The sequence below is a fragment of the Dipodomys spectabilis genome, unplaced genomic scaffold (assembly GCF_019054845.1).
Source record: "Dipodomys spectabilis isolate Male_0828 unplaced genomic scaffold, ASM1905484v1 ptg000018l, whole genome shotgun sequence".
NCBI classification, from domain to species: Eukaryota; Metazoa; Chordata; class Mammalia; order Rodentia; family Heteromyidae; genus Dipodomys; species Dipodomys spectabilis.
The window spans coordinates 21,795,656-21,823,116 of record NW_024870695.1 but is presented as its reverse complement, the minus strand read 5'-3'; the positions used below and the strand labels follow the sequence as shown (position 1 = coordinate 21,823,116).

General features: G+C 46.9%; 1 protein-coding gene across 1 annotated transcript in view; it reads left to right on the top strand.

Annotated features, from left to right (window-relative positions):
* The window catches only part of Cuedc1 (CUE domain containing 1), a 92,198-nt gene that overhangs the window by 13,166 nt on the left and 51,571 nt on the right, over positions 1 to 27,461 (top strand). The window lies entirely within an intron of this gene.

Genomic DNA, 27,461 nt, shown 5'->3' with positions numbered 1-27,461 from the left:
GACAGAGATCTGAGGATTGAGATTTGAAGCCCGCCTGGGCAGGAACATCTGTGAGACTCTTACCTCCAATTAGCCACCAAAAAACCAGAAGTGGCGCTGTGGCTCAAAGTGGTAGAGCACTAGCCTTGAGCAAAAAGCTCTAGCACAGAGCCTGAGTTCAAGCCCCATGACTGACAAAAGAAGGAAATAAAAAAAAAAAAAGGATCAGTCGTGAGCATGCAAATTACAGTATTCCACCAGAGCCTCACTTTGTATGACAGTGCCATTCTGAGCTGGTCAGTTACCTTTTTAATTTTATCTATTTTTAGAAGTGACTTTATTATTATTATGGAGGTGGTGTATAGGGGGATTATGTTTACATGAGTCAGGTAATGAGTACATTTCCTTTTGCACAGCGTCATGTGTTCCCTCATTTCCTCCATTCCTTCCCTCCCATCTCCATCTAGAGTTGGATAGTTCACTTGCATCCATGTTAGTGCTGTCCACTGCTGCACTTTTTCACCCCTTTTTCTCAGATTCTGTGCCCTCCTCCCACCCTCCCACAGATATGCACGAGAATATACTGTATATAAGGTAAAGAATACAGAATCACCATAAAAAGAAAAAAAGAACATATTAAAAAAAACTTGTACATTCCTTGAGGCAGATTTTTTTGTGTGTGTGTGCCAGTACTAGGGCTTGAACTCAGGGCCTGGGCACTGTCCTTGAGCTGCTTTTGTTCAAAGCTAACACTCTACCACTTGAGCCACAGCACTAGTTCCAGCTTTTTCTGTTTATACAGTACTGAGGAATCGAACCTAGGGCTTTAATGCATACTAGGCAAGCACTATACTACTAAGCCACATTCCCAGCCCAAGGCAGATTTTTTCCCCTTTATATCAGTACTGGGGCTTGAACTCAGGGTCTAGGCTCTGTTCTTTAGCTTTTTTACTCAAGGTTGACACTCTACCACTTGAGCCACAGTTCCACTTCCAGCTTTTTTTTTCCTTAATGGTTAATAGGAAATAAGACTCTCATAGACTTTCCTACCTGGCCTGGCTTTGAACCACAGTCCTCAGATTTCAGCCTCCTAAAGTAACTAGGATTACAGGCATGATGCCACTAGCACTTGGCTGATCTCTTACTTTGTCCCACAACCACAAATGGCTATTGACCCCATCTGTTCAATAGAGCTGGAAAGAATCCCAGTTGCACAGGATTGTTTTGATGGCCTAATAATAACAGCATTTATTGCATGCTTATTGCATGCCCTATAAGCTTTCTAAGTATATAAGGATATTAATGTTGATTAAATAATCAACTCTACTGGAGGTAATGTTACGACCATGTTCCAAAGAGGAGACTGAGGCACAGAGAGGTTAATGTATCCAACATCACACTGTGGAGTCTGTGCATGTGTTTTGCACAGAGCTCTCTATTACGGCAATGTTGGGATTGTTCCTTGTTGGTTTTCTTTGACAGGCTGAGGGAGGGATGAACTGAGCCTGGAGGCAGATTAAGTGTACAGATCACAGAGTTGGAAAGAATGAGGAGACAGAACCTGAGAGCTGCTTTTTTGGATTTATGGAGAAACAGCTGTTTCCAAGTTTGGAGCTGAGCTGAGGAGATTCGGCAGGGCTGGGGACATTCTCTGGGTGGATTTTTACTATCTGCTGAGAGGGATCGCATGCCTGTGGGCTTAAGAGCCACGTGTCTCTTTCTCTTCCTATCACATTTTATTTGAAAACCTATCTTTAAGTGATAACTCAGTCCCAGTTGCAGTGGCTATAGGCACTTAGCAAACTGCCAAGGAGAGTGGATTTTGTTTGGTTTTGAGACAGGGTCTTGCTGGCTGTGAATTGTTGATCAGATGCTTCCAATGGTTGATCAACAACCTCCTGCCTGCTGGAATTGTAAGTGTGAGCCACTGCGCCTGTCAATAGTGAATTCTTGAGCCATGGTAGGAAAGGGAGGGGAGATGTTCAGTGGAGTTTCTTAAGTGCCTGGAGCGGGTAAGCATGGAGCAGTTTATTTAGTGGACAGAGGGTTAGGGGACTTAGGTGATTTCCCTTTTTCTTATGAGTTGATTTAATAAGAGAATGAATCATCCTATTAGCTTTCATCCTGGAGAAGCAAGGAGGGAGGCGAGCAGAATGAGGTGGCATTTGACTGAAGCCAGCAGCTCTCTGGCGCGTTGGTGGCTCCTGCCAAGGATGAGGTGCCTCCAGGAGCTTTGGGAAGGGTTCCCAGCTTCCTGTCTCTGCAACCCTCAGTCCTCTTTATCCTTCAGGGTTCTGGTACTATAAGCTTCAGAAGGAAACAAACAGAGAGTGTGTCATTAAAAGTATATTACTGGTAGGCTGGGAATGTCGCTTAGTGGTAGGGTGCTAGCCTAGCATGCATGAAACCCTGGGTTCGATTCCTCAGTACCACATACACAGAAAAGCTGGAAATAGTGCCTGTAGCTAAAGTGGTAGAGTGCTAGCCTTGAGTAAAAGAAGTTCAGGGACAGTGTCCAGGCCCCGAGTTCAAGCTCCAGGACTGGGGGAGGGAAGGGGAGGAGTATATTGCTGGTGACCAGGCATTTGCACACTATAATCCCAGCTATTGGGAGGCTGAGATTGGAATATAGACAGTGTAAGGCCTGCCTAGGTTAATTACAAGACCCTATCTCAAAATAACAACAAGAAGGGCCAGGTAGAGTACTTGCTTGGATTGCACAAAGCCTGGATTAGATGCACACTTTGATTGGAGGCATGGTTTAGTTGGTAGAATGCTAGCCAATGAGTGACAGTGTCAGATACAGAGTTTGAATCTCAGTCCTAAAAAGAAAAGAAAAAAGAAGTCGAGATCTGGTAGCTCACACCTGTAATCCTAGCTACTCAGGAGGCTGAGATCTGAGGATCGTGGTTCATAGCCAGCCTGGGCAGGAAAAGTCTATGAGACTCTTATCTCTAATAAACCACCCAGAAAACCAGAAGTGGCACTGTGGCTCAAGTGGTAGAGTGCTTTCCTTGAGCTGAAGAGCTAAGGGACAGCACCCAAGCCCAGGATTCAAGCCCCATGACTGACAAAAAGAAAAAGAAGAAGGCTGGGAAGGTAGCTCAGCGGTAGAGTGCATGCCTTGCAAGCATGAGGCCCTGGGTTCGATTCCTCAGCACCACATAAACAGAAAAAGCCGGAAGTGGCTCTGTGGCTCCAGTGGTAGAGTGCTAGCCTTGAGCTGAAGAGCTGAGGGACAGCGCCCAGACCCAGAGTTCAGGCCCCATGACTGCAAAAAAAAAAAAAAAAAAAGAAGAAAAAAAAGAAAGAAAGATCCCCAGCACTAAAAAAACAAAAACAAAATCAAACCTAACAAATATGCTGCTGTGAAATTCATACACAATAATGGCCATTTTTGAAGACATTAGCATAAAAATTTATGTCATAAAACTAGACAGTGAAGCTGGGCCCCGGTGGCTCAAGCCTATCATCTTAGCTACTCAGGAGGCTAAGATCTGAGGATTGCAGTTCAAAGCCAGCCCAGTCAGGAAAGTCTGTGAGACTGTTCACTAAACTACCAAAAAAGCCAGAAGGTAGAGCTGTGGCTCAAGTGGTAGAGTGCTAGCTTTGATCAACAGAAGCTCAGAGATAGCATCCAGGTCCTGAGTTCAAGGCTCAGGACTGGTGGGCACACACACACACACACAGACACACACAATTAGAAAATGGGACAGTGGTTTCCATAGCTGGGCATCAGTGGCTAATGCCTGTAATTGTAGCTACTCAGTAGTCTGAGTATTGTAGTGTGAATCCAGTCTGGGCAGGAAAATCTGTGAGACTCTGATCCCCAATTAACCACCAAAAAAGCTGGAAGTGGAACTTTGTCTCAAGTGGTTGAGTGCTGTTGTTGAACAAAAGAAGCTCAGGGACAGCACTAAGGCCCTGAGTTCAAGCCCCAGAACTGGCATTAAAAAGGAAGAAGAAGAAGAGGAGGAGGAGGAGGAGGAGGAGGAGGAGGAGGAAAAGGAGGAGGGGCAAGAAGAAGAGGAGGAGGAGGAAGAGGAAGAGGAGGAGGGGGAGGAGGAGAGAGGGGTGCAATGAGAACTTTCAGATAGCTGGAAATAGTTTCTGGGTCTGTCCCTACATTTCCCAGTGTTTGCTTTTCTTGATCACGTCCCCTGGTCCTGTTTGCCTTGGTGTCCTTTCTGTCCTCCCCTCCTCCCCCCATAGTGACTACTGTCCATAGCTAGCTCCCCTTTGGAGAAAGGACTTACTCTGGATCAGACATTTAATTTATGTAATTTAATCTGGGATTTAGGCCAATCTTATGGGCCAGGGATTATTATCTTTTGGGATATGCGAACTGTGGGTGAGAGTGAAGTAACTTGTTTTTTGTTTTAACCTTTTGCTGTGATAGCTTGCACACATACACAAAAGTCGAATCTAAGATAGTTAAATACCCACAGACCCATCACCATGCTCCTTTACACCTTGTAGAGAGAAGCCCCGGTAGACACATTTGGGTGAACTGGAAGAAAGTACCCTGCCTCCAGGGTCTACAGTCTGGTAAGCAGGGTGTGAGCTGGATTCCAGTCCTGTTTGCCTCCTTAGAATAGCATCTCATGAAATAAACAGCCTGAATTCTGTATAACTGTATGTGGTGACTCCATCTACCTAACTTTCCCTTTTCTCAACTAGCTTTTTGCCTGAAGAAAGGAGACTCTAGCCAGATCCTGACCGTGTAATGATGTCTCTGATCCTCAGCTATTTGGGATGGGTTGCGTATCTTATAAATTGAGGGTTTCTTTTGTAGTTAAAATCAAGGAGGAAGTCATTCTCTACAGAAATCACTTGTGCGCTCCCGTTTCCTTCTGCTGCTCCTGTTTACTCCTCTTGATGCCTTCTCCCCTCTCTTCTGTGCCCACGGCAAGGAAAGCACTTATCTGTGGCCAAGAAGCTATCAGAGAGGAGAGGGTGGAGCTCAGGGTGTGAAGGCGTGGTGTGAACTCTCTGGGACTGCTGCCTTGGCCTCCTGGTGGCTTAGTTCATCTCAGGGGTGGGCTAGCCAGGCTTGGGTAGGAGCATGGCTTTTGCTCCTGTAGAAGGATTTCTTTAGTCCCAAGTGGGGCCAAGGGTTACCAAATGGGGAGCTTCTTCGGGGTAGCTATTGGATTTTTGTTTTGTTTTTCTAATTACCGTGGCCTTGTCTGTACTTGTTACAAAGCTTGGCTTTGGTGCTCCAAGACTTGTTAAACAGATGAACATTACACAGTTGAATGCAGCATCCTGCAGATCTGAGAAATGAAGAGCTCAGATGGAACACTCCCTCTTCTTCAGGCAGGAGATGTTTAGGCTGTGTGGCAGGGACAATCACACCTTGATATCCCAGTAGGGTGACTCAATCTAGGTTTGATTTTTAGCTCATGGAGGTCTGATGGGGCTTAGGCAGTCCTCCATCTGGAATTTGAGTCCTTCTAGGTGATTGCAGGAGGGAAAGAAACAGGTAAGGGCAGCCCCTTGGCTTTGGCTGGAAAGGAACTGGCACCTGTTAACTTCCTTTTTGTTTTTTAAGGTGGGATCTTACATGCAACCCAAGTTTGTCTGACACTCCCTGTGGGTCCCCAGTTGGTTGGGGACCCAGTTGGCCCCCAATTCACTCTCCTCCTGCTTTAGCCTCCAAAGAGGTGGTCACCACACCGGGCTTGTTACTGTCATCCTTGCTTCACTGACCGAGCAAATCACAGGCACGTGTCCCCTGCAAGGGAGGCTGCGATAAGCCAAGAGTAAAAGGCTGTGCTCACAGTGTGTATGGGAGAAGATTTGTATTTTTTTTCTTGCCACTGGCATTAGACCATTGGAGTGCCTCTGGCTGAGTCACTTGTCACCACGTTTTGGTACTAGGTCTTGAACTCAGAGCCTGGGTGTAATCCCTTAGTCTTTTCACTTCAGGCTGGCACTCTACCACTTGAACCACACTTTCACTTCTGGCTTCTTGGTAGTTAATTGGAGATAAGAGTCTTACAGACTTTCCTTTCCTGGCTGGCTTGGTACTTCGATCCTCAGAGCTCAACCTCATGTATAACCAGGATTATAGGCATGAGCCCCTGGTGTCCTGCACACGGCAGGGTTTTTACTACTCCAGAATGACATGTCAGTCATGTGACATTCATTTAGTCACTTCCCCTCATCTGTCCTAGGAGATTAGTAAGACCAGTCCAAATCAGTTCAGACTCTACTGAGTGCAAGGAACAGAAACTAGCCTGAGTTATTTGAAGCCCTGAGGGAAATGAAGAATGAAGAGCAGGAAACACAGCTGACCTTCCTAGTGCCTGGAACGGAGGCAGCTGCCTCTGCTTGGTGCACCTGCAGGACACGGCCTCCACCCTTGTGAATGCAGATCAGCTGTCCTGGTCCCTCAACTCCCAAACATACCCACCCTCTTTCTAGTAACTTTAAGAGACCAAATGGTATTGGGACTTTGATTTGAATTCCTGGGGACAGAATCTGATTGGCTTACGTGGGCTAGCTGTGTGTTGCTGGTCCAATCAGCTGTGGCTAGGAAGAAGCACATGCTCCTAATCCCACCCATATGGGGTTGGGAGCCTTGTTTTGTGAATAGGGATGGAGCAGTCCTCAGAGAAGGATGTGACCTGGGCAGATACATCAGAAACATGCCCAGGCTTACCTGGTCCAAGCTTTGTTAGGTTGGTTGGATAATATCTGTAAGAATTTTGAGTCCTGTAAGGTGCATATTTGGAAGGTAGTACATAATATGAGCTGGTATGGTGGGGTGGGGGGTTTCTCATTAGGTATGTTGGAGATTGTACTGCCTTATAAGGGGATTGGGGGATTCTTACACTCTAAGATAGACTTAGGGAAGGCAGGGAAGGTCCTTGAACAGTAATGGAAGGGTATGGTCAGAGCTGCAGGGCCATTGACAAAGGGTAAGCTAGGTTTAAAATCCAATGCACTATAGTGTCATAAAGAGAGCAGATATGTATCTCCCACTGCATGAATACCAATGTCCCTATACTTGATTTTTTTTTTTTTGCTGGTTCTAGGGCCTGAACTCAGGGCATAGGACTGTTCCTGAGCTGCTTTTGCTCAAGGTTAGCACTCTACCACTTAAGCCACAGCACCACTTCTGGCTTTTTCTGTGTATGTGGTACTAAGGAACCAAACCCAGGGCTTCATGCATGCTAGGCAAGCACTCTACCCCTAAGCCACATTCCCAGCCCCCTGCCTCCATACTTGAAGCAGAGAAGAGAGAGGGAGGGGAGGGGGGAGAGAAAGGATGCTAGCCTGGTTTAGTACATTGGTTCTTGTCCCCATGCAGCCCCAAATGGCTGCGAGCCTATGAACAGGTCACCTCTCTTCTCTCCCTACTCCGCATTCATCCACTTCCATGCTTAGCTGGGCTCCCTGTGATGGACCTTAGGGAAGACTCCACAGATGCTGGAAGTTTCGAGGCTTCTTCTGGAACTCCCATCCATCCCAGGCCCTTGGCAGACTCTACAACAAGGCTTCTGGTTTGGGATCAGAGTACCTCCTGTTCTGAAACTGCAGAGCTGGAATGAAAAAAGAAATGAACAAACCCTTCTGACCACAGAGCAATTTGAGGGCTAAATTATTCAGAGCCTCTGCTCCCTCTGCCTTTTCTTGGGACGGCCTTGTGGGAGTGGGGGTGGGGGTGGGGGGCAGTCTCGGGATCGCTCCTGTTCTCTGGAGCTCCACAGAGCCCTCACTGTCAGGCCTCATCCTTGTCCCCGTAGCCTTTGTCCTTGTGTCTCTGCAGTTTCCCTGCAGCTCTGCCAGGTTCAGGTTGAGGATGAAGGAGAGCCCCTCCTTTTCCCCCCTCTGCTGCTCCTGCTTGGCTCCAGGATACAGCGATAATGAATTACATAAATAAGTCATTCCCATTAGCAGCCACTCCCGGGCCAATTGCTGGTCCAGGAGGCAGAGCAATTCTTGGGAAGGCTATAGGGGCCTGATCAGTCTCCCCCTCAGCAAGGCTGCTCCAACCCCAGCCACCTGGATTTTCCCCTTAGCCCCTCTGGAGTGGCCATTAATCCTCTTTCATCCCCTCCAGGGGGCTGGATGAACATCAGTGCTTCTAGAAGCAGTGAGGGCCTTGCATAGGGGTGCAGGGCCCCGGAAAGGGGTTTGAGGTACAGCATCTGTGTGCTGAAGCTGCTCCACCGGGCCTGCCTGGGCTTGGCTGGCAAAGGTGCACCGTGACCATGGCAACCCCTGGCCGCTGACAGCTGGGGCAAACACAGGCTTTCAAAGGGGGCCTTGTTCCCTGTGGGAGCCCTTCAGTTCCAGCCTGCTGGGGCTTTTCAAACCTAAGAAGGGGAGGGAGGCCAGTGGGGATGGGGCTGGCCTGTTTCTGAGGAAATGTCACCACTGCTTCCCCCTTCCCCCTGGCCCCTGACATGTTTTCCCCAAGGCCCCAGTTTCCAGAGCTTCTGGAGATTGGAAAGAGTAAGCAGAGGAGCGCGCTTGGTCTCCAGGCAACAACAGGCTGTGTGTGTGTGTGTGTGTGTGTGTGTGTGTGTGTGTGTGTGTGTGTGTGTGTGTGCGCGTGCAGTTAAAGGGAGGGAAGAAAGGTCACGGTCACACTGGCCAACCTCGGAGTGAAAGGCCCTACACTCTACATGGGAGTTCAGCAAGCTGGCCAGGGTCAGCTTATACAGATCGTTAAGGATGGTCCATTCTGCTGGCACAGAATATCACAGCTGTAACATCTCAGAACATGGAACCATTCCCATGGAAGGTGACCATAGTGGCACTTGGCATTCTTAGGTACTGGGTACATTTTAGTACAAAAGCTGTGCACACGGGTGCTGGGATCATTTGCTGGCCTGGGGGAGGGTTTCATCCCAGAATTTGCTCCTGATTTGAGCTTTAAAGTGTAGAAATCAGGAAGGATACCATGTCTGCTCTCTAAGCACCTAGAAGGCCATATATGAGGTGTTTTCTCTTGTGTTTGCTAGTGAATGACGAGTCCCCTGCCACTTCCTAGGGAAGATCGGGTCTATATCTAGAAACCTGCCTTTGGCTCTGCATTCTTCACTAGTCTGTCTGAAGGCCTGATGGGCAGGGGCAGCCTCAGGTGCGGGGGGGGGAGGGGGGGATGGGTTGGGGAGGCAGATGTCACATCTGTGGGCTCTGGGCTGACCTGTCAGGTCTCCAGGTGCTCCCCGGGCCTTGAAGCAGCTGTGGGAAAAGAGCTCACCGGAAGCAGGGCCCAGAAGGGGTCCCTCCTGGGTCTGCGATCATTTGTTCTCAAGTCGCTGTCAGCCCGAAGAGGCAGCATCCCCGAGGTGGTAGATGGGAGTTCATAGCGAATGACTCTTCCTCTGTCTTCTATTATGGTCAGAGATGTGGGGTTCCATAGGCATGAACACCAGGCCGGGCCTCTGATCATTCATCTCAGAAAGAGAGCATGAAGAGTCTCATTCCAGGGACCAAAATCAGGTGGCTGGGCCCTCTTCTCTCTCCCTCTCTTCTATCACATCCTCCTATGCTGAACGTGGGTGAGTTGATGCTATTTAAAGCCTCCCCTTTATCTGAAGTTGGGGTGGAAAGCACTCTCAGGCACTTTCTAAAGTTTTCTGATGGGCGTAAAATTGGAGGCACTGTATGGAGCTCTGTGGGGAGAGGGGGAAAGCAGCTATAGCTTCTGCATCCGTAGACACACACTATAGTAGAGGGACCAGCCAACACATTAGAGGCATGTTTGGGCTTATAATACTCCTGTTGACTTGCAGAATCTTAGCTCCGGCTGAGGGTCCAGAAATGCCCACAACAGCTCCACCTGGCTGCACATGTGACTCTGCCCTTGGAGGGTGGGGCTCAGACAGGTGAGAACGTTCTAAGCACCTCAGATGTTTCTACTGTGCACTCATGATTGAGCGCAGTATAGTGGGCCACAAATGGGGACAGTTTTGCCTCCCAGGAGACATTGGCAGTGTCGAGAGCCATTTTCTTGGTTGTCACAAGTGGGGGGATAGTGGAGGTGCTACTGGCAGTGTGGGCAGAGGCCCAGGGGTGCTATTAAATGTCCTCGACTCTCCAAGGCAGTTCCTTCAACAGAGTACCAGTGCTACCCAGTATCAAGAACCCCTGCTAGCCTGGCATTGATGGCTTATACCTGTATCCTAGCTCCTCAGGAGGCTGAGATCTGAGGATTGTGGTTCGAAGCCAGCCTAGGCAGGAAAATCCGTGAGACTTTTATCTCTAATTAACTAAGAGGAAACCCAAAGTAAAGCTGTGGCTCAAAGTGGTAGAGTACTAACCTTGAGCAGAAGAGCTCAGAGACAGTGCCCAGGGCCCCGAGTTCAAGCCCCACAACTGACAAAAGGAGAAAAAGAAAAAAGAAAGGAAAGAAGAAAAAAAAAAAGAAAAGAACCCCTGATGTAGTGTCTGGGCAAGACCATATGGGGATGTGTTGTCGGTGGGATTTGGAGAAAGGGAAGGATGTGGTTAGGTGGAGAGAAGTGGGGCGGGGCCGTGTGTCTGTGTGATAAACTCAGTTGGCTTTGGGGGAGGAACAATGTGGTTTGGCTTTGCAAAGAGGAAGGAGGCTCCTGGTTTCATGGAAGTCACCTGAGATCCAGAGGAGGGATTTTTTTTTTTTCCTTTTCAGCCAGACCCCTTTGGCTGTCACTGCTGACCCCTTTGACCAGGAGTAGGCACCCCTAGTAGGCACCATCCATTCCAGATGCCCAGTCTCCTTCTGGCTGACATTCTCCAAGTGGAGAGCTACTACCCAGGAACTTCCTTTCTCCTGACTCCAGCAGCTTAGTTAATGGCTGCACAGCCCTCTTGTCATCTGCCTCATCTGCACACTGTCATAGACTAGTGCCTGGCACCTACCTGCACTTGCTCCGTCTATGCTTGTGAATGAGTGAGTGCATCTTCCCAGTGGAAGGGGAGACCTGAGACTGAGACAAATCATCCCCTTAATATGTCCTTCATGCCCTGTGCTGTAAACTGAGTGAGAGACTGAAGGTGATCCCAGGAGGAAGGTTCTACTATCGTTAATTTCTGGGGAGTACAACAGGGGCTGTGAAGGTTACCAAAGGGAGTGGAGACTTTGGATTTGGAGCTCTGGTTACGGAAGTAGCCATGGAGGTAGTTTTCATCATTCTATGTTGCATCCGATGCATCCTTCCTCTGAGATGTCTAGTTCTCAGCCTCCTTAATTCTCACAGTAGATGTGAAATCCTCTTCTCTTCCTTCCTTCCTTCCTTCCTTCCTTTCTTTCTTTCCTTCTTTCTTTCTCTTTCTTCCCCCCTCCCTCTCTCCTTCTCCCTCCTTCTCTCCCCCCCACTCTGTCAGTCCTGGGGCTTGAACTCAGGACCTGGGTGCTATCCCTCATCTTTTCTGCTCAAGGCTAGTGCTCTACCACTTTGAGTCACAGCTCCACTTTTGATTTTCTGGTGGTTAATTAGAGATAAGAGTCTCGCAGACTTTCCTGCCCAGCTGGCTTTGAATTGTGATCCTCAGGTCTCAGCCTCCTGATTAGCTAGGATTACAAGCATGAGCCACAGGTGCCTGGCATCTTTTTCAGAAGTCAAAAAGTGCTGTGTAAGAGTGTGTGTGTGTGTGTGTGTGTGTGTGTGTGTGTGTGTGTGTGTGTGTGTGTGTGTGTGTGTGTGTGTGTTCTTCAGAACATAGTCTGAGACCCAGCTGCAGTGTGGCATGAGCAGAATGAGGAAGTAGGCAGTTTTCTCATAAGTCATGGAGGTATGGTAGTGGCTTAGTATTCCTCTGAATGTTTATAAATGCTCTCCAGCTGCTTTTCTGCCTCTGTCAAGCCCCTGGGACAGAAAGGGCTGCTGTTTCTGAAACTTAGGAAAGAAGGCCCTGGTGTATTCCAGGATCAGCCTGGAGTGAGGGAAAGATGTGTTGCAAGGGCTGCCTTTGAAGTAAGCTCAATGCTAAGGCCTTCGGCCCTCTCACAGCCAGTGTGAGTAGCGCAGGTCCTGCTGCATTAATTGCTCTGCCAGATGGAGTTCCTAGCGTCAGCCTGATGGGCCCTGGTAGATCTGTGCAGGTAGAGCCTTGTTCTTTAAAGTCAGGTCCTAGGCCGGATGCCGGTGGTTCACGCCTATAATCCTAGTTACTCAGGAGGCTGAGATCTGAGGATCTCGGTGCAAAGCCAGCCTGGGCAGGAAAGACTTGTGAGAATCTTATCTCCAATAAACCACTCAGAAAACCAGAAGTGGTACTGTGGCTCAAGTGGTAGAGCACTAGCCTTGAGCTGAAGAGCTCAGGGACAGAGCCCAGCCCCAGAGTTCAAGCCCTACGACTGACCAAAAAAAAAATCAGGTCCTAGACCAGCAGCAAGGACATATCTGGTTAGAAATGGAGAGTCAGCAGGTGCCAGTGGCTCACACCTGTAATCCTGGCTACTAAGGAGGCTAAGATGTGAGGATTGTAGTTCAAAGCCAGCCCAGGCAAGAAAGTCCATGAGACTCTTTAAACATAAAAAAAAAAAAAAGAAGAAGGTGGGATTGGGAATGTGGCTTGGTGGTAGAGTGCTTGCCTAGCATGCATGAAGCCCTGAGTTTGATTCCTCAGTACCACATAACCAGAAAAAGCCAGTAGTGGCACTATGGCTTAAGTGGTAGAGTGCTAGCCTTGAGCAAAAAAGCTCAGGGACAGTGCCCAGGCCCAGAGTTCAAGCCCCATGACCGACAAAAAAAAAAAAAAAGCTGGTAGAGGTTAACCTTGCACAAAAACACCTAAGCCCTGAATTCAAAAGTCAGGATGGGCACACACACACACACACACACACACACACACACACACACACACACACACACACACACACACACACACACAGAGAAAAGAAAAGAGGGAGAGTGAGTTATAAGCCCCAAAGACTTCTTGAGGTATCTATTTTTGACCAAGGTGGTTTCTGTACACTGTAGAGTCTGAGAAGACTTTGCTGGCTGAGGGCTGGATTAGGGGATGGCTTGGAGCATCTTATACACGTGCTTTACAGAGGGAAGGTAGGAAGGTGGCTCAGGAAGGTGGCTTGCCTTGCATGCATGAGGCCCTGGGTTCCATTCTTCAGCACCACATATGTAGAAAAAGCTGGAAGTGGCGCTGTGGCTCCAGTGGTAGAGCACTAGCCTTGTGCTGAAGAGCTGAAGGACAATGCCCAGGCCCAGAGTTCAGACCCCACAACCGACAAAAAACAAAACAAAACAGTACTTCTCAGACTATCTTAGTTGCAGAACAGGTTTGTTTAAAAAAAAAAATTTATTTTTTCCATTTGTTCAGGGAACAATGGGCTTGGCCAGTCTGGGCAAGTCTAACAACATCCTAACTGCTCTGTACCCTGTTCAGAAAGCAAGTCCCCAGATCACATGCTTGGGCATTATGCTAATACCAACTTGCTTAGAAAACTTTCTCAAAAATCTTTCCTATTTTCCTCTTCTGTGCTTTTTAATTTTTCACCAAGGACCCTTCATTAGCCACATATGGGTGGCCTGTGGATTTGCTTTTAGTGGTCTTGCTCTAGACTTCTGACATTGAGGTCAAATAGATCTAGGTTTGAATCCTGACACTGTTATGTATTTTTATGTTGTGTGTTCTTGGGCAGTTGTTTAGCCTGTCTGATCCTTAATTTTGTCATGTCTAAATTGGCCATAAAAGTGCCAGTGCTGCATAGAATTCATGTTTGATAATTGGGTGTCAAATGTTGGCAGCAGTATCATTGTTATTGTTTATTGTCTTGGAGCATCTGGAAATGAGGACCTTGGCCTCTGTTAAGGAACATCCTTGAGTTTAGACACACAGTAGCCTTTAAAATGGCAGCAGATTAATTTAGAACAGGAACTTTTCCCTCTCTGCTAATTCTGTATGTTTGGGGCTGCTGGGAATGAATTTTTTCTCTATGTAGATCCAAGCAAAACCCAGGATCAAAACTGAGACAATGTTGGAACTTGTTTTTAAGTAATAAACACTGTAGGAAATCCTTTAATTCCACAGGACCCATCTGTTCACCTTTCCTTCTCCCCATCCAGTGGAGAACCTGGATGCTGTCTCCCAAGCAGGCATGGTAGGCTCTTAGTGGTAGGCTGCCTGTAGACTCAGACTGCAGCTACATCTCCCTTTCTAGAGAAATTTAGACTGCCCTCTTATCTATGGCTTTAGAGCAAGGAGGTGACACGAAAAGGTAAGACACGCAACTAAATCCAAAGATGTGTTCTAGGGACTGGTATGGTGGTTTGTGCCTGTAATCCCAGCTACTTGGGAGGCGGAGATAAGAGGATTAAGGCAGGTGGCTACTCTTGGCAAGTGTGAGATCCTATCTGGGAAAAAAAAAACAACAACTAAATGGAAAAGGACTGTGGCACCACTGAATGGTAGAACATATGTAAGGCTCTGAGTTCAATTCCCACTACTCCCCAAAATAAATAATAAAGAAATAAGATGTGTTCTAGAACCAATTTATCAAGTCATTAGTTCTTTGGTTCTTAACCATTTTTTTTTTTTTTTTGTCGGTCATGGGGCTTGAACTCTGGGCCTGGGCGCTGTCCCTCAGCTCTTTAGCTCAAGGCGAGCGCTCTACCACTTGAGCTACAGCTCCACTTCCTCTTAACCATTTTTTTTCTGGTTCTAAACTCCTTAGATAATCTAGAGATAATCTACCCTAAAAAGTGGAGACAGCCAGCCTCATGCCTATAATCCCTATATAATCCTAGCTACTCAAGAGGCTGAGGGCTGGAGGTTTGTGATTCCAGACCAGTCTGGCCAAAAAGTCCCCCCATCTCCAAAATAGTAAGGCTGGAGACATGGCTCAAGTGTAAAGAGCAGCAGCCTACAAGCACAAAGCCCTGAGTTCAAATCGTCGTACTGAAAAAAAAAAAGATGGATGCACATGTAGATGTATGAAATTGATTGTTCAGTTTGCAGGGTTTCATAGGCCTCAAAGAAACCTCACAGACCTGTGGCTAAGAACCGGCTGCCAGGTTACAAGTTCCATGTGGCTTGTTTCTGCTACCCAGTGCATGTGTGATTCAGTGCACATGCTTGGGAGCACCAGGGTGCCAGGCTCTGTATCCTTCCTGTGCTGCTTTCTTGTTTGTGTGTCTTGGGTACAGTTATCTATCCTCTCTAAGCCACAGGTTCCCTATTTTTAACATGGGGATACAAATGGTTCCTCCTCAGAGTAGAGCTGTGGTTCAGAGTGGTAGAGTACTACCCTTTCACAAAAAGAGCTCAGGTGACAGTGCCCAGGCCCTGAGTTCAAGCCCCATAACCACCACCAACAAAAAAGGTACCTCCTGCATACAATCACCATGCTATGGAAACAACCCAGATGCCCTACAATAGATGAGTGGATCCAAAAAGTATGGTACTATCTACAATGGAATTTTACACAGCCATTAGAAAGAATAATATTATGTCATTTGCAAGGAAATGGATGGCCTAGGACAAATCATGTTAAGTGAGGTAAGCCAAGCTCAGAGACGAATGGCACGTATTTTCGCTCATATGCGGGACGTAATAAATTATGGAGGACTGTAGACATCCACACACAGATAGAGCAAAGGGGGATACTCTTCGGGGAGGGACACAAAGGCACAATGAACTCCAGGAAATGGAAACAAATCTTATTTCTTTCTTGTGTTTGTTTTCTTTTTTTGGTCTTGTGTTCTTTTTTTTTGTCTTGTTTGTTTGTTTATCTGTCTTTGGGAAGGTAAAGGGGGACACAGAAATGGAGGGGCAAAGGGTGAACAAATGCAGCACTGTGTTGAAAATGAACTATATAACTTGTGGGTGGGCATGGGAGGGAGGGAAAAACTGAGAGAGTGAGGGGAGACAAAAAGAGATGTACTCTTTACCTGACTTACGTAACTGTAACCCTGCTGTACATCACCTTTATGATAGCAATAAAAAAAACTTAAAAAAAAAGAATTGTACCTCCTGTAGTAGGATAGTTGAGCAGTTACATGAGAAGGCTTGTAAAACACAGTGTTGCAAGAATTCTTCTTTTAGCCTGTGGCAAGAATCTGTGCTACCATTTTTGCAGAGTGATAAGTAGTTGGCTGTTGTCTGGATGGTTGGGGAGTAGATCCCTTAGCATGCCTGAGAACTTGGGGTGAGGGAGGAGAGGTGGTCAGGGAACTTTGGAATGAAGTTCATGGAAGCCCTTTAGCAAATCCATGTATTAGTTATTGTTGCTTTTGGCTCCAGATGTAGAGATGGCTGCCTGAAGAACTTGTCTGACACCAGACGCCCAGCCCAGAGGGTGTGAGGACCAGGGGAATGGCAAGGCCGAGCCAGAGGAAAGGACATTTGTTCTCGCCTTAATTAACTCTAGCTTGTGGGGGACTTTGAGGACAGTGTAGAAGGGGAAGAAAGGCCTCTTAGGCCCTTAGGAAGGAGAGCTTGGCCTCCTGCGGCCCGGGGCCTGGCTGCCCCTTGCTGCCTGCCTGTGACCACCTCCTAACAACCAGCCCCTCACCCTCTCGCCTCCTCTGTGCTGTGAGAATGGCAGGAGTTCAAGGATTCCCAACCTTGGCCCCCACCAGGCTCTTAATTACATTAAGGCACAAAGCAGCAAGAGCCAGTGCCGGGCGCACAGGGCCCGGCCTCGCTGGCTGTCCCAGGAACAATCGTGGTCTGTTCTCACGGCCTGTTTCCCGCAGCTGCGCTTCCCTTTCATCTCTGCCTCATTCCCAGGGACATGGGGCTCTAACCTCCTTACTTCTTCCCCCAGCTTTTATTGGTTTTCTTTCTTCCTTTCCCGGCCCTGTGGGGTAGCAGCCTCCCAGCCTAATTCCTCTGTTCCTGAAGCAGCTCCATCCAACCTTGTTTCCCTGTGTATTCCTGATGCTTGAGGAGAACCACCAGTGTCCTCGGCTATTTTGCCTCTGATTTGCATACTGTCCTGAAAAGGGGGGGGGGAGCAAAGATGCTCCCAATTTATAATGACACCTTCCATTTGTTTAGGATTTGCTGGTTTCTGGAAGTGCCATCCCATATATTTCTCTTGGATCTATGAGGTCTCGATAAAGTAATTAGGACAGACAACTAACTTTGGACTTCAAGAGTACGGGAGACAGAACTTGCAGTCTAAAGTTTTTGTTTTTGTTTGTGGGTGTATGTGTGTGTGCCAGTACTAGGAATTTTCCTTTTTGGTTGTTGGTTTTGGGGCTTGAACTCAGGGCCTGGGTGCTGTCCCTGAGCATTTTGCTCAAGGCTAGTCCTAGCTCTACCGTTTTGAACCATAGTACCGCTTCCAGTATTCTGGCGGTTAATTGGATATAAGTGTCTCACAGACTTTTCTGTTCAGGCTGGCATCCAACTGTTATCCTCAGATCTCAGCCTCCTGAGTAGCTAGGATTATAAGTGTGAGCCACTGACGTGTGTGTGTGTGTGTGTGTGTGTGTGTGTGTGTGTGTGTACATGCCAGTACTAGTACTCAGACCTTGGGTGCTGTTCCTTAGCTTTTTTTTTGCTCAAGGTTGGTTCTCTCCCTGTTGGATCACAGCTCTACTTCAAGCTTTTTGGTGGTTAATTGGAAATATGAGTCTGTCAGATTTGTCTTCTCTGGCAAGCTTTGAACTTGCATCCTCAGATCTCAGTCTCCTGAGTAGCTAGAATTATAGGTGTGAGCCACCAGTGCCTGCCCCTACCCTCTACCCTCTTTTTTTGTTTTTGTTTTTTTGGAGACAGGATCTACTATGTATTGAAAGGCCAGTGCTCTTTTCCTGAACTGCTCTCCATGGCTTTTTGAGTGGCTTTTTTTCCAGTCCTTTCCAGGATCTCATCAGAAATGCCACCACAGAAGGCCAAGTCAGAGCGCTCCTTTGGTGACAGGTGTGAGGGACCCCTGGCGAACTCACCTCTCTTCTTGACTCTGTCCCTTCGCAGCTTCAAGGGATAGGATGTTACTTTTCCCATTTAAGGTTGAGTTGTTCCATATGCTCAGGTCTTTCAAACCTCCATAGAAGGAAGTTCTCTAGCCCTCTGCATGTTCGGGGCCTCCCAGCCTGGCCTCATCATGGGTCTTCTGACTCTGTGATGAAGACAAGAAGCTGGATCTGGGGTTTCCCTGCCCTGCTGGGGGAGCATCTGGGTCCTCAGCCCCAGCTGAGACCTCGGCTTAGGCCAGCCACGCGGGGCCCAGTGCAGGTGCCCGGGAGTGCCAGGAGCTCTGGAGTTTTCTCAGCCACCATAACCCCTGCACTTGAGAGGTCTTTGGAGACACCGGCTGTAGCTTCTGGTCTTTTAACACCCTTCCTTCCTTAGCCCACGGCTAAGGGACTTGTCATCAGTTTCCCTCACAAGGGTGTTCCCAGAAGGCTCCTGAGCCCCATAGGCTTTCTGATGTCTTTCTGATGTCCTGTGTTGGGGGGAGATGGCCACACAGGTGGAATCCTCCGATGCTGGTGGTCTCTAGGAGATGTTGGATCCCACTGTCCTCTGCCTACTCCACCTGGGGCAGAGCATCTGACGGTACTGTTTCACTTGAGCATCTTTTGCCAAAATCCTTTAGGGTGCTTGAAAGGAGATGGGCCTTTTCCTTTTGTTCCCTGGAGAATTTCAACCCTTTGGGAAGGCAACCCCCCACCCCCACCCCCAACCAGGCTTGCTTGAAACAAGGTACCTCAAAGGCCTCTGGACTTCAGCTATGCCTGCCTAACTGGTGGGTTTGGAGCATCCCAACAGTTTCCATCCTGCACTGACTTGGGTCAAAAAGTACTCCTCTTATCCCTGGGTAGTTTACATTCACTGCAAATGCTTATTCCCAATAAAAATTGATTATTGAAATTATTTAACTACTACTGCTGATAGCATTTGGTTGCTTTTCTTTTTTCTTTCTCTTTCTTCCTTTTTCTTGTTGGTTATGGGGGTTAACTCGGGGCCTGGGCGCTGTCTCTGAGCTCTTTTTTGCTCAAGACTAGTGCACTACCACTATGAACCACAGTGCCGCTTCTGGTTTTCTGGTGTATCAAATGGAGATAAGAATCTCTTAGGCTTTCCTGCTGGGGCTGGCTTTGCACCTCAATACTCAGATCTCAGCCTCCTGAGTAACAGGAATTACAGGTGTGAGCCACCAGCACTTGGTTCTCTTTCTCTTCCTCTCCCTCTCTCTGTCTTTCTTTTACTTTATTTTGTGTGTGTGTGTGTGTGTGTGTGTGTGTGTGTGTGTGTGTGTGTGCACATGCATATGTGCGCGTGAACATAGGATGGTATCCCTTAGTTTTTTTTTCACTCAGTGCTGGTATTCTCCCACTTGAACCACAGCTCCACTTCTGGCATTTTGGTGGTTCATCAGAGATACCAATCTCATGGACTTTCCTGCCTGGGCTGTCCTCAAGACATGCTCCTCAGATCTCAGCCTCCTGAGTAGCTAGGATTTCATGCATGAGCCACCAGTACCAGGCTCTGTTTTCTTTTTTAAAATGTGCCCAGTTGTGATCTTACTGAGTATATGGTCTGAATCACTTTTTCATGTAGTACTCCAGGCTACATTTAAGATGAAATGGTGTGTTTCTAATATGTTGTGGCTATACCATTGCTTAATACCACCCCTCCCCCACTTGTCTTTATTTTGTCTTAGGACTTTATGGAGCATGAAAGTCAGGAGGCATTTGTTGGATTCTACAGGTGTAATATTAAATCCAGGGCTGGGGCTTCTGCCAAGGCTCCTTCTTGCCACAGTGCTAGGAGGAGGGATCTGGCTAGGTACAGGTCTGGGGCCTTTATGGGACAAAGTAGGGCCCTCATTTGCGTGTCACTGACTGCTCTGGGAAGCGTCTGGCGGGATGATGGGGCGCAGCTTTAAATTGGTTCTCAGGCCCATCAACACTCTGGTGGCCTAAGTGCAAGGAACATGATACTCTGATTTGTTCTGTCTCCTTCCTTGAGCGGTTGGTATTTTAGCCGTTTGTTTATTCTGCTGCCTGGCTCCTCTCCCAAAGACTCTTGGGTAATTTCCCTGGGGTCTCCAGGTGCTTTTCATCTCTGACGAAGGATTGGGCTTATGGCCACTGTTCAGGGCTTGGGTCTTGCTTAGCTACCCTGAGCATAAGATAGACACCTGCTTTTTCTCTCAGTATCCCTTAATTACACTTGATGATGATAATGATGAATAATAATTACAATTCGGATTATCCTTTGTTCGTGGAGACCCAAAGCCACTTCAGTTCTCTTGGTTTATGTACACTTTTCCCTTTCTTCTCTGCCCCAGTAGAAGGGAAAACTAAGTCACTGGGTAGTTGAAGAGTTTTGAGGACTGAGAGTATGGCTCAAGTATTAGACTGCTACCTAACAAGGATAAAGCCCTGAGTTCAAACCCTAAATCCCAGTTCCACAAAAAAAAAAAGTTTGTTTTTTTTTTTTTTTTTGGGTCCGGTCATGGGGCCTGAACTCGGCCTGGGCGCTGTCCCTCAGCCCTTCAGCTCAAGGCTAGCGCTCTACCACTTGAGCCACAGCACCACTTCCAGCTTTTTTCTTTTTGCTTATGTGGTGCTGAGAAATCGCACCCAGGGCCTCAGGCATGCAAGGCAAGCGCTCTACCACTGAGCCAACTTCCCAGCCCCCCCCCCCAAAAAAAAGTTTTGAGTAGTAATACGAAGAAATAGGAAGAATTGGAAAGGCCTAGGTTCCAGGGCTAGGTCTGTTGTGTGTTAAGTTTCCTTGTCACCTACTGATGGAGGCTCAGTTTCCTGTGTGTCTAATGAAAAACAGAAACACCTGACTTGTTATGTTGATAGGAAGATGCAGTGAACGTTCTTCTGTAAAACTGCCTGGCACTTAGTAGGTGCTCAGTCAAATGTTCAGGGTCACAAAATACATCAGCCTCATTGGCAGAGAGGCGTACCCCGCCCTTCCCCGCTTCCCTGCTCTTGTTTCTTCAGCGCGCTCACTGCTCCAGGCAGGAAGCTGCCTGGCTGACTAGAGGAACCTGGCTAGGCCTCTGGAGCTGCTATTGTGCCAGTCCCGAGGGGCCAGGACAACATGCCAAGTCAGGCCTTGAGTTCCTACAGCTTGCTCACCCGGGTGAAAGTAACCAAGGCCCCTTTCCTTCTGACTTCTTTCTCCCTTCCCCATCTTGAGAAAGCAACTCTACACGAAGGCAGGGGGGTGGAGTCACCATTCATTTGTTGCTGTATCTTTCGTGACCATACTTGTGGCCAAAAAGCCAACAGGAAGCTAAAGAGAGGGTCATCTGAGGACAAGCTTGGGCTCTGGGTCACTATGGTCCAAGCTGAGATTATATTGTTGACTGTTTCCAGCCTCTGTCCAGCCAGAGCTGGCCTGGTTGACCGTACAAGGGAGAAGAATCCTTTCCAGCCATCTGCCCACCACCTGGCGTTTGGGGTACTGTTCTTTCTGAGGCCATGGAACTGGGTGGCATTGGAATTACCTGGGCGCTTGTTAGAAATGCAGAACACTGGGTCCCACACTACTGAGTCAGACTTGCATTCTGGGAAGATCCCTAGGAAATGCATATGAACATTAAAGACTGAGAAAAGCAGATTTAGATCACAGTTCTCAGCCACAGATGCACATTAGCGTCACCTAGAGAGCTGTTTTTTAAAACATACTGGTCAGGCTGGGAAGGTGGTTCAGTGGTAGATGCTTGCCTCATGTGCATGAGGCCCTGGGTTCAATTCCTCAGCACCACATAAGCAGAAAAAGCCAGAAGTGGCACTGAGGCTCAAGTGGTAGAGCGCTAGCCTTGAGCTGAAGAGCTGAGGGACAGACCCAGGCCCCACAACCGACCAAAAAGTTATATATAATATATAATGAATAATATATGTGTATATATACATATGTATGTATAACTGGTATATGGAACTAGAGGCATGGCTTGAGCAATTGTGCATCAGCCAGGAAGAAAAAAAAAGTACTTGTTTCCAAGGATCTACCCCCAGACCAATGAATCAGAATCCTTGGACACTGGTATTCAAAAGAGATAAATATCCAGTCATGGTGGTACATGTCTGTAATTCCAGCACTTCAGAGTCTAAGACAGCTGGATGGTGAGTTTGCGGCCAGCCTGGACTTCATAGCAAGAGTCAGTATCAAACAAACAAACACAAAAGAAAGTGAGAGAAAAACAGCTCCCCAGGTGACTTTAATATGCTAGACAGGAAAATTGATTTAGATTCCTGCCTTTGGGCTGAGGGTTCCTGAATGAGAGTGGCCATGATGGTAGTGCTTGTGGTTTGTTGAGTACCTACTATGCACAGAGAGCTTTATCTTTGTCTGTTTTTTTTTAAAAAAATTATTATTTCAAGTGCGAAGGAGCTGGTGCTGTCTGTCTTCAGGAGGAAGAAGGCTGAGGCTCAGGAAAGTGAACCACAGTGTGGAAGGCCTTGTAAGTAGTGGGGCTGGAATCCTGTGCTCTGGGATTGTTTGCTGTAACTGACACGCTAATGGCTTGGACAGGTCTCATTCTCCTTGGGAAAATATAGCTGGGGATTCTTTCCCAGCTCAGTTGCATTGGGCACTTTTCAGTCTGTGTCATTTTAGAATCGAATTTCAAGAAAAGTAGTGGCTTTTAGACTTCAGAGTCATGTCTCCCCAAATGGAGGAGGTGGTGGGGTGTGGTCAGTGACTGACAAGCTGCAAAGGAATGACCGAGAAGTCTGAAGGAAAGAAGGTAGATCAAAGGTGGTGCAGAAAGCATAGACTTTGGGGACAGAGAACCTGACTCAACTCAATTTTAAGCTAACTCTATGGATTCAAGCAAGTCTGTTTATATGAGTTAGAGGAAATTCCCTGTTCTAATCCTGCTCACATGAGTACTAAGAGGAAAAGTGGGAGCTGGCTCATACCTGTAACCCTACCTACCCCAAAGACAGAGATTGGGAGGATTGCAGTTCAAGGCCACTCTGGGCAAAAAATTAGTGAGTCCCCTTCAGCTCAGCAAAAATACCAAACTGAGTTTCTGGGTACATGCCTGTAATCCTAGCTAGGTAGGAGGCTGGAGGTGGGAGGATTGCAGTCTGAGTCCCTGAAACCGGATAAAAACATGAGAACTTACCTGAAAAATAAAGAAAAAAAAAAAAAAGCTGGGTGTGGGGAGGGTGCTGGGGATACGGCTCATGTGGCTGAAGTGGTAGAGGGCTTGCCAGCACAAGGCCCTGAGTTCAAATTCCAATAGAATCAACAAATACAACAACAGAAAAAATGAGACACGGGAAATGATGCATAGACCAGAAGTGAGCTGAGCCACAGGCCCCAATAAGTCTCTGGCTCCTTAGAACAGCTAGGAGAACTGTGCTAGAAACAGTGACCAGCCTGGTCAGGAATCACAGAGAGCCATGTAGCCATTGTACCCGAACAGGAGGCCCACAGAGCCCCCTGAGGACCCTTGAGCCTGCAGAGACTAGCAAGAAATACAGAGAAAAGGAGCCATCAATTAAGAAATACAGACCCCTCCCCCCAAAAAAAGGAATAACGCTTTGTTTTAAACCAGGTCCAAACCTAACTTTCCTTGTTGATGTTGTTCTCCTTTGTGTTGATACCAGGACTTGAAACCTGGGTTTTGTACTCTTACTTGGCTTTGTTCACTGCTGGCATTCTACCACATAGGCCTCCAGTCTAGTATTTTTGCTGGTTCAGTGGAAATGGAGTCTCACGTACTTTTCTTCTCTGGGGCTGTTGTAGAACTGAGATCCTCGAATTTCAGCCTCCTGAGTAGCTATGATGATGGGCAGGATCCCTCGTCACCCAGTTCAAACCTAACTTCTAAGGTCAAATAAGGATTTGAGAAGCAGCCTGCGGCTTCCACAGAATCCACATGCAGGTTACTCTGGTATAGTTTCCTTATAAAGTCATGGAATAGCTTCTGTGTTTAGGGAATGGAATGAGTTAGGATAAACTTTTTTTTTTTCATTTCTTTTTAAGAAAATGCTTGGCCCTGGCATTGTATGGCTGCGTGTACAGAGGCTTTTTGTGCATCTCACTGCATTGTTGATCTCCATACTATACCCACATTATAGGGATGAAAAGAAGAATAGGTTGCCCCTATTTTATAACCATGTGAGAACAGGCCCACAGAAGGGAGTATTGAGGTCCCATAGCAAATTAGGAGCAGTGACTGGGCTTGAATCGGGGGCTTCTGGCTCTCTGAGCACGGCTCTCCTTGTTTTCACTAAAACCTTCCTCCTAATACTGTGGCCTTCTAAGATCTGAAGCTAGAAGTTGTCAACAGCCCTAGATAGATGGAACTCATAAAATACAACCAGTTTCCAGCACTGTGGGCTTGTACATTTGGTCAGACCCTCTTTCCTTTTTAATTATACAACCAAGACACAGCCACATCCTTGTTACTACAAATTTCAAATAATATATTGGAACAGGGAATGTGGCTTAGTGGTAGAATGCTTGGCTAGCGTGCCCTGGGTTCGATTCTTTGGTACCACACAAACATAAAATTAATAAAATAAAAGGAAAAATAGCCATTAAAAATAATATAAGGTCTCCTTTGATACCCCTTCCCCACCCTGTACTCCTCAGAGGAAACCGCTGATGGTAGTTGACCTGAGGCTTCCTAGGCCTTTTTAAAAACCACCTTTTGCATGTTACTGATGGATTATTATATTCCCTAACCATCTTACTCACTTTAATTGCCAGCTTATGTATGTGAGCATGGAGAGAGCAAATATTCTAATATTACCTTCAACGGGATAAAACCAGGATGGTTAACCTAGGCAGGCTGGTGGTTAGAGCAGCAAGTCTCAGACTGGATGTGAATGAGGATCCTTCATAGATTTTGCTAAAATTCAGGTTCTGATCCAGTAGGTTTGGAGTAGATCCTGCTTTGCTAATGAGTTGAGGTTGCAGGCCATTCCATGAGCAGGGGCTTTGGAGGACTTAGGCTGTGGAATCAAACAGCCACTGAGCCCTTAGTTGCTAGCCCCATAAGTTCAGCAAGTAAGCCAGCTTCCAGTGCCTGTACATCACGGGTAGGAAGGGCACCTGACTTGTGGGGTTGAAGTGAAGACAAAATGAGCCCGTGAAGCACTTAGTCCAGTGCCTGGCACATAGTGAGTGCTCAATAAATATTAATTATTAATATCATCTAGAGACAGGTAGCTGGGAGCATGGCTAGAGTAATACAGTGTCAGCATAAATTGGTCTAAGGTAAACAGAAAACACTTGCTGGTTGGCTACTATTTGGGGCTGTCTGTGCTGATGCACACCTCTGGTATAAATTGAATGTCTTTATCATCATCATCATCATCATCAAGATCTTGCCATATGCCTTGTGTGACATTCTGCTTAGGTACTTATGGAGAAACTGAGGTCCAGGGAGGTTAGATGACTTAATCAGATCCTCGTAGCTAAGAAGCAGCAGAAGTGGGTGTCTATGTAGGCTGTAACTCCAGTGTTTGTTGTACATACTGTAGCTTAACAACCTGATTCTTTGGCACCACACAACATAAAATTAATAAAATAAAAGGAAAAATAGCCATTAAAAATAATATATGCTCTGTGGGTCTCTAAGTGGGTAATGAGAGCCCTTGGGTTTCAGGGAAGTAAAACAACAGGCTTCAAACTTTTCTTTGCTCCCACAACTCTCAAAATCATTTTGAAACAAATGTCACATGTTTCCAATTAACATATATAAAGTTATGATATATGTAAAAGTTATGATAACTATATTTATAAATATATTTACATATAAGAGATATTTAGATACAGATACATATATATTAAATATATTTCTGTTTAAATATTTATTTATAAATTCATGAATTTATGAATATATCCTAACTTTTGTTAGACTGTTTCCAGATTTTTTTGTTTTTTTGTTTTTTTGGGGGGGTCCGGTCGTGGGGCCTGAACTCTGGGCCTGGGCGCTGTCCCTCAGCTCTTTAGCTCAAGGCTAGCGCTCTACCACTTGAGCCACAGGACCACTTCCGGGTTTTTTCTTTTTGCTTATGTGGTGCTGAGGAATTGAACCCAGGGCCTCAGGTATGCAAGGCAAGCGCTCTACCACTGAGCCACCTTCCCAGACCCTGTTTCCAGATTTATTACATGTTGCTTGAGCCATATTTTTGTCAAAGCCTTAGACCTGCAGCTGCAGTCCAGACAGTGATGAAAAGTATCTACCGTAATTCCTAATGGGCAAAACTGGATCTTGTGTCAGAACAGTCAAATAGCCGTACTTTGGGTCAGAAAAAAAATTTGGCTCCTTTTTAAATTTTTTGTTTTTTGTTTTGTGACAGTACTAGGGTTGGAATTCAGAGTCTTTGCTCAGGGCTAGCGCTCTACCACTTGAGCCACAGTGCCACTTCCAGTTTTCTGAGTGGTTTATTGGAGATAAGAGTCTCACGGACTTTCCTGCCTGGGCTGGCTTTGAACCACAATCCTCAGATCTCAGCCTCCTGAATAGCTAGGATTATAGGCGTGGGCCACCGACGCCCAGCTAGAACTCAGGGTCTTAAAAGTACTGTCTCTTAGCTTCTTTTGCTCAAGGCTGGTGCTCTTAACATTTGAGCCACAGCTCTACTTCTGGCTTTTTTTTTTTTTTTGCTGGATAATTGGAGATAAGACTCTTCACAGACTTTCCTGCCCAGGCTGGCATCAGACTGTGATCCTCAGATCTAAACCTCCTGAGTAGGATGACAGGTACAAATGAATCAGTGGTACCCAGTTTTTATTTCAAAAATTGATTTGCCAGCTGCCAGGGGCTCATGCCTATCATCCTGGCTACTCAGGAGGCTGAGATCTTGAGGCTAGTTTGGGTAGACAAGTTTGCGAGACTCTATCTCCAAAAATACCCAGGAAAAAGCAGGGCTGGCAGCATATCGGAGTAATAGAATATCAGTGTTAATAAACATTAGGCCCTTAGTTCAAACACAAGTATCCCGCTCTCCTCCCCCCCCCCCCCCCACACACACATGAAGTATTTAACAGGTGTCCTGGTGTCAGAGTCTTGGCTTCCTAAGTCTAATCCTTAGCAGTTGGCTAGATAAAATAGAAGCCAGGCTCTTCCTCAGTGTCATGAGGTCATAAGAAAGCTCTGGCTTCCTGAGATTTCTCCTAAGAGAGCAACATTCTCTGATTGTGTCTGTCTCTGAGTGTGTGTATGTGTGTGCGTGCATGTGTATGAGCACGCACATGCATGTGGGTACATGCTAATACGGAAGCTTGAATTGAGGGCCTTGTACTCTCACTGGCATTCTACCACTTGAGCCATATCTCTAGTTGTGGCTTTTTTGCTAACTAGTTGGATATAGGAGTCTCTTAGATTAGTCTGTCCCAGTTGACTTTGAACCATGATAACTGCAGCGCTCAGCCTCTTGTGTAGCAAGGAGTCAAGGTGTGAGTCTCCTATGCCAGGCTCTGCTTGTCTTTTTGTTTGGTGGCTTTCACCTCCCAGGGCAGGGAATGGAGTAAGGTTGGGACCCTGGGATGGGCCTCTGTTTGGGGAAGTGGTTAGAAAACTGTGAAGACAGAATCATCAGACCCAGCTAGTGCTCAAAAGATCAGTTTTAGGT